Raw genomic sequence first — 14,285 nt, 5'->3', positions numbered from 1 at the left:
ATAGAATGGTTTGGGTTGGGAGGAGCCTTATGTATCACCCAGCTCCAACCCCCTGCATGGGCAGGGACACCTCCCATTTCCATCAGGTTGATCACAGACCCATCCAACCTGGCCCTGAACACTTCCAGGGATGGGGAAGCTACAGGTTCTCTAGGCAATCTGTGCCAAGTGTCTCACCACACTCACACTAAAGAATTTCTTCCTAATGTCTAACCTAAATCTCCCTTCCTCAAGTTTTAAAACTGCCCCCCATCATCCTATTATGCCCTTGTAAAAAATCCCCCCCTCAGCTTTCCTCTTGGCCCTCTTCAGGTACAGTAATTTTTATCTCAAAGGATGCCACATCTCTTATCCTTGCTAAGGGTATAAAACATAAAGGCATTCCTCTTCTACAAAACCAGGTAAAACTGGCACAGAGTAACCTCTTTTCAGAAAGAGGTGATGATTGCACTGAAAATAAGCAAGCAAGCTGAGATAGCCAAAGAGGAGGAGGGAGCCAGAAAGATTTTTGGAAGTAGAGGAATAATGCAAAGAAATTGATGCATAAACAAATGGGAGCAATTGCTAATACTAAATTTTTATTAGTTGAATTTAACTCAAAAAAGTTGAAGTGTTGTTATACCTTAAGTGTTATTACATTTGTGTGGAAACATATACTTTATTCAACACCTCCATATTCAAAGTTCCTGCAGTGCAGATAATTGCTGGCAAGTAGTCATTTATTCTGAATAGCTTGCAGATGAGTGGGTTAGTATCAAGAGTTTTTGCTTAGTCATACTGATTTATTTCAGTCTCATGCACTGCATCATATTGTCCCTTCAAACTGATCATTCTGTGATTCTGTAAAGGAAGAAAAAAAATAGATAAATGTGATCTCTGGCTGGGAAAGGCCAAACCATTTTTGCTTTTCTCACCTGGCCATGGGCAGTATCACTGATTTGGTCAGTGAATGCAGCATTGCCCTGGGCAGTTCCTGGACCAGATGCTGCTGATTTTCTTGTGGCCTCAGGTTGCTCTGCCTTTGGCTCATGATTTCTAGGCTGAGCTGGGGAGGCAGAGTGGGAAGGTCACTGTATCAGGAATACAGGACCTGATCCCATGAGCCTTCCTTTCTCCTTGGTTTCCTTGTTTAGCACATTAGATGACTGCCTGGTTGCACGATTTCTGTTAAGGATTGGAAGCAGCAGGAGCTGCAGGTGCTTACAAGGGCACATATGCTTGCATACACTCTGGTGCCAGTCCTCTTTTGTAGAAAAAAAATGAATTCTCTATGATGTCTTAGTTAATCAGGTATTGGGGATATTTCAAACCATGATTCATTTTGCAAACTTAATTTAATCTGGCATTTCTCTACCTTTTTTTTTTCCCCCAGAAAGAGCTACCAGTTGTCTCTATCAGCCTACTGTTTCTAGAGTATATACCAAACAGCAGGAGAAATGTATTTAAGAGCTAATGACCCATTTGGGAGACTTTACAAATTAGCTAATAATCAGTTGGAGGCGTTAAAAGGCCAAGGCAAAGCCAAGGGAAGTTAATGTGCTAGGCTGCTGTTGTTGCCTAAGTGATACACTCTGATGAAAGGATCATTAATGCTATTATAAGCCTTTTTTAATTAATGAAAAATGTAACTGTTTGCTTTTTTAATGCCGATAACTTTGAAAGTTTCAGTTTTACAAGTGTAGTAGACCAGATTTTCAATAGTGCCACAATGAAAAAATTAGATTACTTCGTAGAGCACCTGGACTGAAATGTTTATGGTATAGCAATAATAGTGTCTTTCAATTCAAAAGCAAATGTTCTCAAAACCCATTGTGAAACCACTGTGATATTTTTGGGATGTGATGGGATAGTTCATAAAGTACTGATGGCTATCTGTTAGAAAAGTAAATGTTTGGCATTTCTGTATGCGCTTTCATCTTGGAAGTTCTCCAGATGCTATAGTAACTGGAAAAATAATTATTTTAGCTATCTTGGTATAAAACACAACAGGTATTTTCAACAGCACACACTTATAGTATATAATGCCCTGAGGAAGAAATAGCTTAAAAGAATTAAGGTAAACAGAATATATTTCTTCAGTTTCACTAAAACATCAATGCTTGGAAAAAAAACCTTGAGGAAAAAACAACCAGAAACTTTTATCAAGTGGTCCCTGTTACTGCTTTCCAGTGGGTACACAGTCTGGTGGATTTTTTTTTATATTGCAGCAATGTGTGTGACATCTGAAAAGCAGAGCCCCTGTCCAAGCCTGGATTGCAGCACACCCTTTATAAAAACACCCCTCCCACTCTGTTATGGTTCTGGTGTGCAGATGAAAGAGATGAACAAAGGATTGAGAAAAGGAGGAGTGGTGGTCCCTCAATTTACAGAAGGGAAGGACAGATGGGGAAAAGCAAAATGGTCAAGACTTTTGGTCTTCTGTGACCTATAGGGACTGGTTTGCTCGTGCTGTGGCTAGTGACTGTCACTGTAGAAACAGCAAAAGCAATGAGCATGGAGTGTGCAGGAGAGGCCCCATGCAATCAGGAGAGCAGCCCAGAGAAGAATCCAGAGAGCTCTGGCTCTGGTTATGTTACTCAAGGTGCTGGGGGCAATAACCAGAGCTGTAATGTTTGTCCAGTTTGCTGTAAAGATTAGATGGTCAGTATTTACACAGCACTGGAAATGGAAAACATTAATAATTTCTTTATGTTATGCACCATTAGTATTTTGTACCTCTAGTGAAGAGTAGGGAAAGGCAGCCTTTGGATGCCACTGCTATCACAGTGATGACTAAGAGTGGACTAAAGCCAACAGTAACAAGAGGAAACCCAAGGACTCAGGTGTTTCTGAAGAAAGTAGAGCTTTTTTGTTAGCCTAGCATATGAAGCTGGTTCCCTCCCAGAGCTAAGCTGGCCTGCAGCCAGCAAAGGCAGATGATTTTTAACAGCTGAAGCCTGCAGGAGGGAGACCAAAATGGGAGCTGTGTGATGCTGGCTTTTCCCAGGCCTCAGTCCTCACCTGAGCCCTCTGCTCACTCACAGGAACCCCACAGTGCTCCTTTCTTGCATAAATGCCAAGATGGCTCTCTCCATCTGTAACAGAACACATCTTAACCCTTTGCAACACATCTATGATATTGTGGTTTTCTGGAACACCAGCAAAACCATTTGTTTATGGCCAGGAAGCGATCTGTGACTTTCAGTAGCTCCTATGTGGTATTGATGGGGTGTCCTCCATTATAGGAACTCATCTGGAGATTGATTTCACCAGTTTATTCAGATTGCCTGGTTGTTTTTTACATGATAGCGTATTTACCAGTGACTCATCTCATTGCCCTTATTTTACATGCTTCCTCAAGATCCCTCAGGGCTGCATTCTTCTTTTACTGCTGCTTACCAAAGAGCTTTTCCATAGAGTTCTGACCATGGGAAAACATTTTCTGAGCAGACCCCTTCCCTTGCACCCTTGCATCATCACCCTGAGGAGCTGCTGGGGGAGGCTGGGCTCTACCAGAGTCACACATATTCTGGTTTTAACCATCCCCTCTTCCGCAGGAATGGAAGGGCAGCTGTTTAGCACCTATCCTGAGATCACCCTCGTCCCAAGCCTCGCTTATGGTATAGCTCCGCTCCTCTCCCTGCTTTCCAAAAATCCAAATGGTGGACAGTGTGTTGAGGCAAGGAAAATGGAAAAAGGAAGTCATGCCCACAGCTGACAGCTATCAAGTTGATAGCATGTTTCCTCTTTGATGTTTCTGTTTTCCTTCACTGTAGAGCATCTTCAAATCTTTTAACAGGAGGGGAGGGTGTGCTGTGTGCAGCTGCAAAGCCCAAACGTTCCCTGGGAATGCCTGGTGATTTCAGTACCTATAGCTCCCTGTTTTGTATGGATCTTCATGAAGAAGTGCTCAACAAGAAAGTTGGTTTTTACCTTTTTTTGGTGTTGTTTTTTCTTGGGTTTTGTGGGTTTGTTTTGGTTTTTTTGTTTGTTTATTTGTATTGTTGTTTTTGTTGGTTTTAATTTAATATGCTTTCTGGCTTAATTTTTTTCAGATATCTGGTGTCCCTTGGCCTTACACAGGCAGTAACTTGTTGATGACTGGGCTATGTTTAATTAAACAAACTGTTAATCTATTCCTGGGAATCTTGTGATTCCACACAGTGAGACTCAAACTTGGAGTTGTATATTTAGTTATACCATGAAACTTGAACAATAACTCAACAACTACAGATAATGTAGATTGTACAGCAGGATATGCAGAACATACACATGGAATAAATCCATGTACTGGTGACTGTCCCTTGCTTGAGGCTCATTATCAGGCAGTGAGCCCCTGTGGTATCGGGGTGGTAATGGGCTTGGTGGTGGTTTACCACTCTCCAAGGCATAAAGGGATATCAGGATACCCACCTTTTATTGACAGCTAAGAGACAAGGTTTCTTCTGTATCTGCTATCTCATATAAAAATAATTTATGAAATCTTAAACTGCCCTTATTGATTGTCAGTCATCATTATTTCTGTGTTAAAAAAGCAAGGCAGAGCTCTTGTGGGCATTTACCAAAGAAGTGCTGTGGTGGTGCAGTCTCCACTACTGTGCCTCATCTGAGACCTCATCAGGAAAATTCTTGAGAGTGAGGAACAAAGTTAAATACGTGTTTTCTGCATTACTGTTCCTCATGTGGTGGTGCTCTTCCTCTGAGGTGGAGGGTGGGGGATCAGCCATCTGATTCAAGACTGGGAAATCAGCTGATACGTGGTTGTGTCCATAGGGATAAACCTGGAGATGAACTATCCCAGCTGGGTGATAGATTTGGGCTCCTTACTGACAAGCTGTGAAGCCCTTGCTGTGCTATCACAGTATATCTGTCTTCCAAATCTACAGGAGACTGTAGCAATGTGTAATGGTCCTTGTCCCATCTGAGAGACTGAGCTCTCAAGATTACAATCACAGCAGGTCAGTTCAGTAATTCCTCTGTACTGGGGAGGGCTCCTCTCCCCAGCCATGGGTGCTCACGCCCCACTGTACAAGTGGCTGCTCCCTGTTTCTGTAGGGGTTAGGGTGCAGCACCCAAGGGTGGAAAAAAGATTGGGGGACATGGCAATCAATTTGGCAAGGGTCAAGGCTTACTTTCATTGAAAAATCTATCATTAAATCCCTTCTGGTTGCTGGTGTTTATTACTGATTATGATTTCTGGTCAGCCTCAGTGAAGACAAGCTGTGATTAGTGATGTTTTGGAGAGAGGGGATGCTGTGTGTCACAAGGATCAAAGTCCTGTAGAAAGGTAAAATTGACCTGATAATCAAGGAGCCTGGGGAAAGTCACAATGTAGACATGTAGGTTTATTGATGCTTGACTTTAAAGTCAGAAGAGTAGCATCCTGATGTTCCTATCCCTTCCACACCTGTCAAATTTATTTTTAAAAAGGATCAGGAGACCAAAATATGTTCTTTCTCTAGCTGATGAGTTCAGAGGATTACCTGTTTTAAGCCTGATCTGCTTGCTGGTAAGCTTCATCAATGATCCTTCTGAAACCAGTAAAGATAATAAAAGGGATTGATTCCTATCTTAGGTCTTGGGTTGTGGAAAGTGCGGGAAAAGAAAGCATCCCACTAGCAGAAGCTCAAAATTCACTGGAGTTTTAAACCATTTCTCCATCCATGGGTGGATTTATTTTGATCATAGCAGTCAAGGTATTTGATGAGAATTTTCATAAATCAAATAAGACAACAGTGATTGGTTCTGTCCATGATGGAAGAATAATTTTGGTCTAGACAAAGCAAAGTGCTTGGTTCACCTGGTGCCTGATTAGCATGACCATCACATAAGACTTGCATGATGAAGCTGGATTAAGCAAAGTGGGATCTACATCCTGAAATACACTTATTCATTTTATATCTATTTGATGAGCTGCTATTTTCCACCCCTGCAGTGGAAAAGGGCAATTAAATGGCTGCCATTTCCTTCTTCCATGCCCCAGAAGTAAGAAATTAGAGTACAAGCAGTCCCTCTCTCTGCCTGTCCTTGCCCTCCTGCAGAGTGCTGCGGCAGCACTGATGAAGGGAATGGTCACATCTCCAAGCATCTGCATCCAGCCTTGGGAACTGTTGGGCAATTGTATGGCCAACTCTGCAATCTCCAGCCTGTTAAATTTTGAGGCACTGTAGGAGGTTTTTGTGTAAATTGTTTTCATATCTGGATGCATACCAAAGAGTTGAGAATATTTTGTTGGGATTTCTAGCTTCATTAAAAAGAGAAAAACCTCTTTCCCCTACAAATGATATATTGCAATGAAAGGCAAATTTCAGTGGATCTAAGGGCTAGTCAAAGTGGTAAATCTTTTCTGGGCTTTACCTGAAGACTTCCTCACTTGAGGAAATTAGCTCCAGTTCACCCTGGGTACAAGGGCTGGAAAATGACAGCCAAGGATTTCTGCGAAGAGAAATTTCTTGTGCTGTGAGGTGGTAGCAACTGTAGTGCTACTTCTTCAAAATATGTGCAGTGCAATCTGTAAATTAGAAATATTTCATTTCTCCTGGTTCTGAAAAAGAAACACAACAACAGGAAGCAAGGGAAATTTTCAAATGCAGATAAATCTTCGTGTTCTTCATATCTTGGAGGTCAGTGTTTAAAAGTAAGAAGCTGTAGATTAAGATCTTCAGTATCTTTAAGTCTTCTCTTGCCTCTATATTTCCCAAGTGGCTGACAGGTGTTATTCCTGGTGTTACCAGCTTCTGTTGCCTGGTACATGATATATGTCTTAATTGACAGTCAGTAACAGCCCTTCCAATCATAACGAAAGTGGTATTTTATAGTCAGTATTGATTGAAGTTGTAACTTGAGGATGTGCCAGTTACTTATTGAAAATATGAGTAATTGATACTGAATATAATACCTTTTCATAGTCTCTATTTATTAGAGGAGATGCAATCACAGAAGAGATTTTTTTTTTATGGTTTCCTTTATGTATGATTTTTTATTCTCTGCGTAATTCAGAAAGAAAATTACTCAGCGTGTAGCTAGGGTCTGAATGAAGACTTGACCTTAAAAATATAATTGAGCATGACAAAATAATTCAGTTTTGCCCACAGAAATATTGAAAACAAGGTCAACAGTTAAGTGTCTTGCTAGCAGCATTCATTTAAATGTGCCATCAAGTTTTCGGGTTAGGTCTGCGTGGAAATTGGGGGGCAGCAGAGAGGACACAACATCCACAACAATGGAGAAATACAGAGGGGCTGTGGAGAGGCTGCACCCCACTCTAAAACCACTGCTGTAAATCCCTTACCCCAGTGGCTTTGCTGCTGCTGTTGCCCATGTCATTACTTGTACCTGTAAGTTGGGTGTGTTGAGATGAGTGAGATCTGGTAGCCCACGAAGGCAGTGTGAGAACAGAGTATAGAAGGAGAGAGAATGTCAAAGAAACCTTTTGTTCTGAGCATATTTTCACATGGAACACGAAGCTCCCATGGTGTATTTGGCTTCACTGGTGAGTAATATTTTTTCTATTACCTGTGCAGTAATACTGAGCTTGACTAAGGCTCACCATTGGTTTTCCTCACTGATCTTGAAATTTAGTTTTCCCTGTGTTGGAGTGTAATACAGACAGATTCAACAATCTAAACCTTTTGCTGAAATTATGCCACTGGAATCAGTTCTTGTGATGGCTGAAGCCTCCACTCCTGCCCTGATCCCCGTAACACAGGAAAGCTTTCCACCTGCTCAGAGGGCATAGCCTGCCTGGCCTAAGATGACCTTGCCTCCCAGGTTTTCATGGGTTTTTCTCTGTCTTCCTTATCTACCCAAATGTTTTTTCTTGGCAAATTTTGAGAACTTTTGCTGGGGCCACACAGCAGAACCATTGAGGCCACTATGGAAGATTCACAGGTAGGAAGGCTGCTTGCTGCCTGCCACAGCCTCCTGCACACCCCACGGGCCTGATGGGGCCCTGAAGGGGCAGAGAGGTGTTCAGGTCATATGCTGCTGATTGTCTGCTCCCTGTGGTAAATTAATGTTACCTTTGAAATAGATTTATAGGATCTCCACAGAGCTTTCCAGAAAATACGGATTTATTGTGCATGCATTCATATTTCTGCTCAGGAAATCTCTAGGCTTAAATAAAGGTTGCTGGGAAAAAATGACAAAAAAATGGTTTACTAAAGGCTAAGCTGATACCAAGTCTTATTTATCTTACAGAAAAATCAAGTAGAAATAAAATTCAGGGTTGTTTGTCTTAATATTGACAGCAACTTTCTTCAATCACGCTCTGCAAGCAGCAGGAGTAACACTCCCACCACCGTTTTTCACTGAGATAATTAGATATCTCATAGCTTCCAAAAAAATAAGCAAATACCTACATTGCATGTAGAGAAGATATAATCTTTCAAAAAATCTCAACTGAGCTATAGAAAGGAAGAGATCCCTTCCCATTTAAACCTGAGCCTGAGCTGTGAAATTCAATTTTTTATGTGCCAGATGGGGTGGATCCTGATGGTTGCCCTATTGCAACAAGACAAGTAGCACAGTGCCTGACTCTCTGTGATGATGCCATCAGCATCTGTGTTTGGAGGGGACTCTGGGGCAGGGGAGGGGGGGGGGGGGGAGTTGGTCTGCACTGCTGGTGCAGAGCCCTGAGGTGGGCTGGGTGGCCCTGCCAGACCCTCTCCTTGGGCTGCCTCCAACCCTGGCACCTGGCACCTCATCTCCAGCTGGGATGTGCCACGTTCCTCACAAAACATTGCTGGAAATGTGAGATTAATAAGACTGAAGTCTGCAGGTAGTTTGGAAAATTATCTCTTCATATCCATAGTTAATTTTCACACATCAGTTCCCTCTCCCTTTCCCTCGAAAGTTCCCGGTTGAGCAAAAGTATTAGTACATGACTAAAAGTCCCTTGACCCCAAAGGTGAGTGGCAGCTTTGAGCCCTTTGCTTCTCTTTTTTGAGAAAGAATGCTGAATGCACTGACAGGTGAGACCACAACACAAGATGACCGCATCATCCAGTGATACAGCCGTTCATTGTGTCCCATCAAAGCAAGCAGAAGACAAAGAAAAAAAACCAAAAAACAACTTGTAAGTGGAAATATACAATGAGACCTGTGCTTCTGTGCTGTCACCTGGCAGTCCACTTTGGGCAGTGCCTAAGCCCAAATCATGGCAGTTCCCAGAAGAAACACCAGACAACACCTTTACTCTTGTAAAGGATCCTCCTCTCTTGCAGAGCAGGGATCACTGACCTGTGATTTTGGGGGCTATCTGTCATCCAACATTTACTTCTCCATGCTATCAAATGTCTTTTTTTCTGACTTTATGCTTCATCTGGAGCTGAAACATTACTATTTTATTTTAATAACTGCTTTAGTACCTGAGATTTTTTTTTTCCCTTTTCTCCATTCCCTAGTGTATAATTTGGATTTCTGCCTCATGTGGCTACATTGCACTCTTCTTCCAGGGTGGCAGTAAGTGTATGGGAAATAAGGAAAGTTGTACTGCTTCAAATGTACCGTCTACCATTTAGTTGTGAAAGCTTCTCAGAAAGGCATGGAAACTCTGTACATCCATGTTAAGTTGCCCTCCAAGGCAGAGCCCTTTCTCCTTTTGGAGACCTTACAAACCTAAAAAAACCCAAACAAGCCAAGCTTGCATAAAAAACATCCCATTGCCTTAAAGATTGTTTGACTATTGTAAAGAAGACAGTGAATAGCAAGAAACTATCACATAATGTCAGAAATAAAGCACCGTTTTTGTTATCACTAGAAGCAATTTATCATAGCGGGGTTTTTTTGGGTTTTTGGTTTTTTCCTCTTAGCTCCCCATTGCCAGAGCAGCTGTGAGACAAGGCTGCTAAAGCACAGGGAGCAAAGTGAGCAGTGAAATGGGCAAAATTCCTCCATTCCTCCACCAAGGTGCTTGGGTTTTTTGGAGTTCAAATTTATATGGTTACCTCTTCTTCCAGAGCCAGCTCAGCCTCCATTGGTTTGTGAATCACACAATCCCAGAATTATCGGATTTGGAAGGAACCTCTAGAGATCATCTGCTCCAAGTCTCCCACTGAAGCAGGATCACCAGGAGCACATTACACAGGACTGCATCCAGGTGGTTTTGAGTATCTTCAGAGTAGGGAACTCCACAACCTCCCTGGGCAGACTGTTCCAGTGCCTTGTCACCCTCATAGTAAAGATTTTTCTTACATTTAAATTCCTGTGTTCCAGCTTGTGCTCATTGGCCCTTGTCCTGTCACTGGAAACAACTGAGAAGAGTCTGGCTCCATCCTCCTTGTACCCATCCTTTAGATCCTTGTAGACATTGATAAGGTCTCCTTTCAACCTTCTCCAGGCTAAAGAGTCCCATCTTTTAGCCTTTCCTTGTGGGAGAGATGCTCCACTACCCCAATCATCTTTCTAGCCCTCTGCTGGGCTCTCCCTATTAGTTCCCTCTCTTTATATGGGGAGCCCAGAACTGGTTGCAGTATTCCAGCTGTGGCCTCACCAGGGCAGAGCAGAGGGAGAATGATCTCTCTCAACCTGATGGCCACATTGTTCTTTATGCATCCCAGGATTCCATCATCCTTTCTGGCAGCAAGGGCACACGGCTAGCTAGATAGATAATTTGCTGTCTATCAGGACTCCAGATCCTTCCTGCTTTATAGCATGCTCACCCCTGACCTCTAATGGTGCTTGGGGTTCTTCCTCCCCAGGTGCAGGACCCTACACTTGCTCTTGTTGAACCTCATTAGGTTCTTCTCTGCTCAGCTCTCCAGCCTGCCCAGGTCACACTGGATGGCAGCAGAGCCCTCTGGAGTGCCAGCCACCCCTCCCAGCTTTGTATTGTCAGCAAACTTTCTGAGGATACCCTCTGCCCCCTCATCCATTGATGAACATGTTGAACAAGACTGGACCGATGATATACCCCAGATAAGGTCTTTCCCCCAGATACAAGGTAGGACACCCCTACAAGCACAATATAAACCAGTTGCTTCCTTAGTAAGTATTTAAACATTCTTATTAGGTGGTTATTTCATAGAAACATAGAATGGTTTGGGCTGGAGAAGAATATAAAGTCAAGGTTGAGGCATTCAAAGGCATGAAGCTGGGGTTACTACTGGGCTGCTGGTGACATCAGAAGGGTCTTGGGAAGACTTGTGCAGACTGGCAGGCTCTGGTGCCATGGACGTCATTAGTTTTCTTGTCACCTCGTCAGGAAATGGAGCTTTTTTCAGAGGCAGCCAGCAAGAGATTTCTTCAGAGCCCAGGACTTTCACAGACCATGTTTGTGGGAGGGATGAATTGTGTATATATTCATTAAAGAACAGCACCTAAAAGGCAGCATTAACCAGAGAAGGACAGCCCAACCCTATAACACAGGCTGATGGCTGCCCTGGGAGGCCTGTGCTGCTGAGGGCAGTATGCTGGTCTGCAGGGAGAATTCCTGAATCCACCAAAATCATTGGGAATGGTCTTACTGCAATATGTAAAGTGTGTACCTCTGTCTTCCATGCAGCTGAGCCTGTGGTTATTTCTCTTCTTTCTTGATAGCAATCCTATTTTACATCAATTATTTGAAATTTATCATTCCTCCAGCAGTAACACACAAAGTCCTTTCTCTTCTGCTTGCTATTTCTCATACTTTCAGATCAAACAGCTTTTGTGATAAGCAATTATTTGTTACACACGCATTACATGCAGATGTGAAGTCTAATTTCCTCACAGCACAGAGAAGAGGTGGAATAGTTAATATCCCCTCGCTCTGAGAAAGGCTGCAGAATAATAACATGGAAAGCTGAAATAATCATTCTGCCATCAGTTGTTCTCCCCTGGGCCTGCCCACAAAAAGTCATATGGAGAACTGTTCGAGGCAGGCATCGCTGAAGATTGCTTGCTAATTTTACTCCCTGTAACATAATCTGTTTATTCAGAAGATGCACTCTATCTTTGCTGTGATTCAGAAGTGTCTTAATCTGACGTGATTTCTTTCTCTCTCCTTAGTAATTAATACTGCTGCATGAAATCCAAGGCTTACCCTTTATTGCAAGCCATATATTAAGAAGATATTATTTTTTCTCGAGAACATAATCTATACTTTATTATTAAGTCTCTAAATCTGCATTTTTTTTATGCTAAAAGCATCATCTTGGGTGTTGGTAGGTAAATGACTAGGTTTTTTTGTTTTATTGCAAAAGAAAACCTGATTAAAATAGGAGGACTAGTCTAGAAAAGTATAGTTTATATAGTTATCTAAATATAGCTTTTGTTTGAGTTTCAAACAGCTTCCCAAATGTGAGTATACGTTAATAAACCTGTTTATGAGACATCTTGTTGACAGTGACTCTAGCTCACTTTGTAGAATGGCTGGGTTTCCCTTTCTTATGTTTCTGTGCCATTTTTCAAATGTTCAAATTGAGTTTGTCCTGAGCTTCTAAAACTTCAGTGCCTGAAGCTCTGAGCCATTTCCTCAGAACAAAATGTCGACTCATTTAGAGTTGGCAGTACCTGGAGCTCCATACCCCTGAAGTGCTTAGAAGCAGCTGGGCAGTAATCAGTATTGCTCCTGGGTCAACCAAATATTGCTCCCATGTCCAGTGGCCCTTCTCTTTCCCCTACATCCCACCACTTTTCAGCAGCAGGAAATGCAATATGGAAACTTGCCCCAAATGCCATTTTAGTTATGCAACAGGGGACACTCAAAAGCAGTCAAAGTGGAAAGCAATTGCCTGATGACGCAGTAAAATCAGTTGACAGTAAATCTTTCTTGTGGTTCCTTTCTTTCCATTAATGTCTTCTTCCCATATTATTTCAACCTCATTTTCCTCTCCAAATATATATAATGTTAATAGGATACTTGAATGAATGGAACAGCTAGGATGTACTTTGCTTTTGCTTGTAACTCTGCCACCGCTATAATTTTCAACATCTCATCTTTGCCAGGCCTCACTTCCCTCCCTGTAAAGTAGGGACAGCATTTTTTGCAGTATTCTTCACCAGAACCACTGAAAGTTGGCAAGCAGTCCAGGTGAGGTTCTGGTGAGGCCCCATTAAAGAACTTGAAGTGATAAATGGGTTGGTGTGCCCCTGTCTGCTAGCCAAAAGTCTTCTAGGAGACTGCCACTCACATCATCTCTGCTGCCTGTAACAAGCAGGGAAATGAGGCTGTGGAAGTTTGCTGTGTGCGTGCATTCATGAAAGACAAAAAATGAATGAAACTCTACAAGCTCCCCTGAAGCCACCTCAAAGCCTCGTCCTGCCTCAAGGTCTTGCCTCAAGGATGGATATTTCTCTCCCACAGGCCAGGAGGCCCTAGGTCTGAAGAGGGTTGCCTAGGCTGCCCATGTAGAGAGTAAAATGAAGGACTTGAGTATTAGAGTTGGAAGAAAGAACTGACACTACACCCAGTGAAAAGCTGGGTTGAGCTCATAGCCTAGGGAAACCCACCACCAGCAAGGCTGGTTTGTGGGCCTGGTAAGTCCCTGTGGTGGTGAGCTGTCCCCTTACATGATTGTGTGCCTCCTCAAAGTACCCTTCTTTCAACACTTCTGACACACATAACCACACACACGAGCAGTTGTCCTACATTTGCAGCATGTTCTGCCTAAGCATTGTAGTGGTAACATCAAAGACTTAATATTTCAGACAATCTAGGAATAAATTACTGTTCAAGACTATGAAAAGGACAAACATAGGTGGTTTAACAGAAGTTGGTACAGCTCAGTGGGCCTTTTGGGAGAATAATGTGGACAGTAACCAGAGATATTGTTGTTTTGCTTGGCCTTAAGAGTCTTACTGGAGCAGTTTCCTTCTTTCTCTAGTTTGATGTCATTATTTCAGTTTTCTTACTGTCTCTTACTTTCTTTCAGAACCAAAGCATTCTGCATAAATGAAGGCAAGGTAAATAATAATAAAACTGTTTTTTGTGGAACATGCACACTAATTAACTGGATATTGCTCTGTAACTGTATATTAGCACAGTAAAATGGTTTTTGTTTGTTGTCTGTGTTGGCTTAGATCACCCAGAGAGTCTGAGGAAACAGGCATGAAGGGGGGAAAAAGGATCCTATGATTCAGGTTCAGTCTCCTTTGAACCTGCAGGAACTCATTCTTTAATGATCCTGAGAACAGAAGCAGGGACAAATATGAGGGATCTGACAGATGGTAAAAATTTACCATCCCTAAAGGAAAGTGCTTAGTTAAGGGGCCAGACTGGTCCATCAACCTTATGCTGAGCTTCTGAGGGTAAGAGAGAGATTTATGCGGATGGTTTGTTCTCAGATCTGTGATGGGTTGATCCCACTTTTTAAAACAGTTTCAGA

This window comes from Calypte anna, chromosome 1 (assembly GCF_003957555.1).
Source record: "Calypte anna isolate BGI_N300 chromosome 1, bCalAnn1_v1.p, whole genome shotgun sequence".
In the NCBI taxonomy this organism is placed as follows: Eukaryota; Metazoa; Chordata; class Aves; order Apodiformes; family Trochilidae; genus Calypte; species Calypte anna.
The sequence above is the reverse complement of the archived record's forward strand: the minus strand, read 5'-3'. Positions refer to the sequence as shown.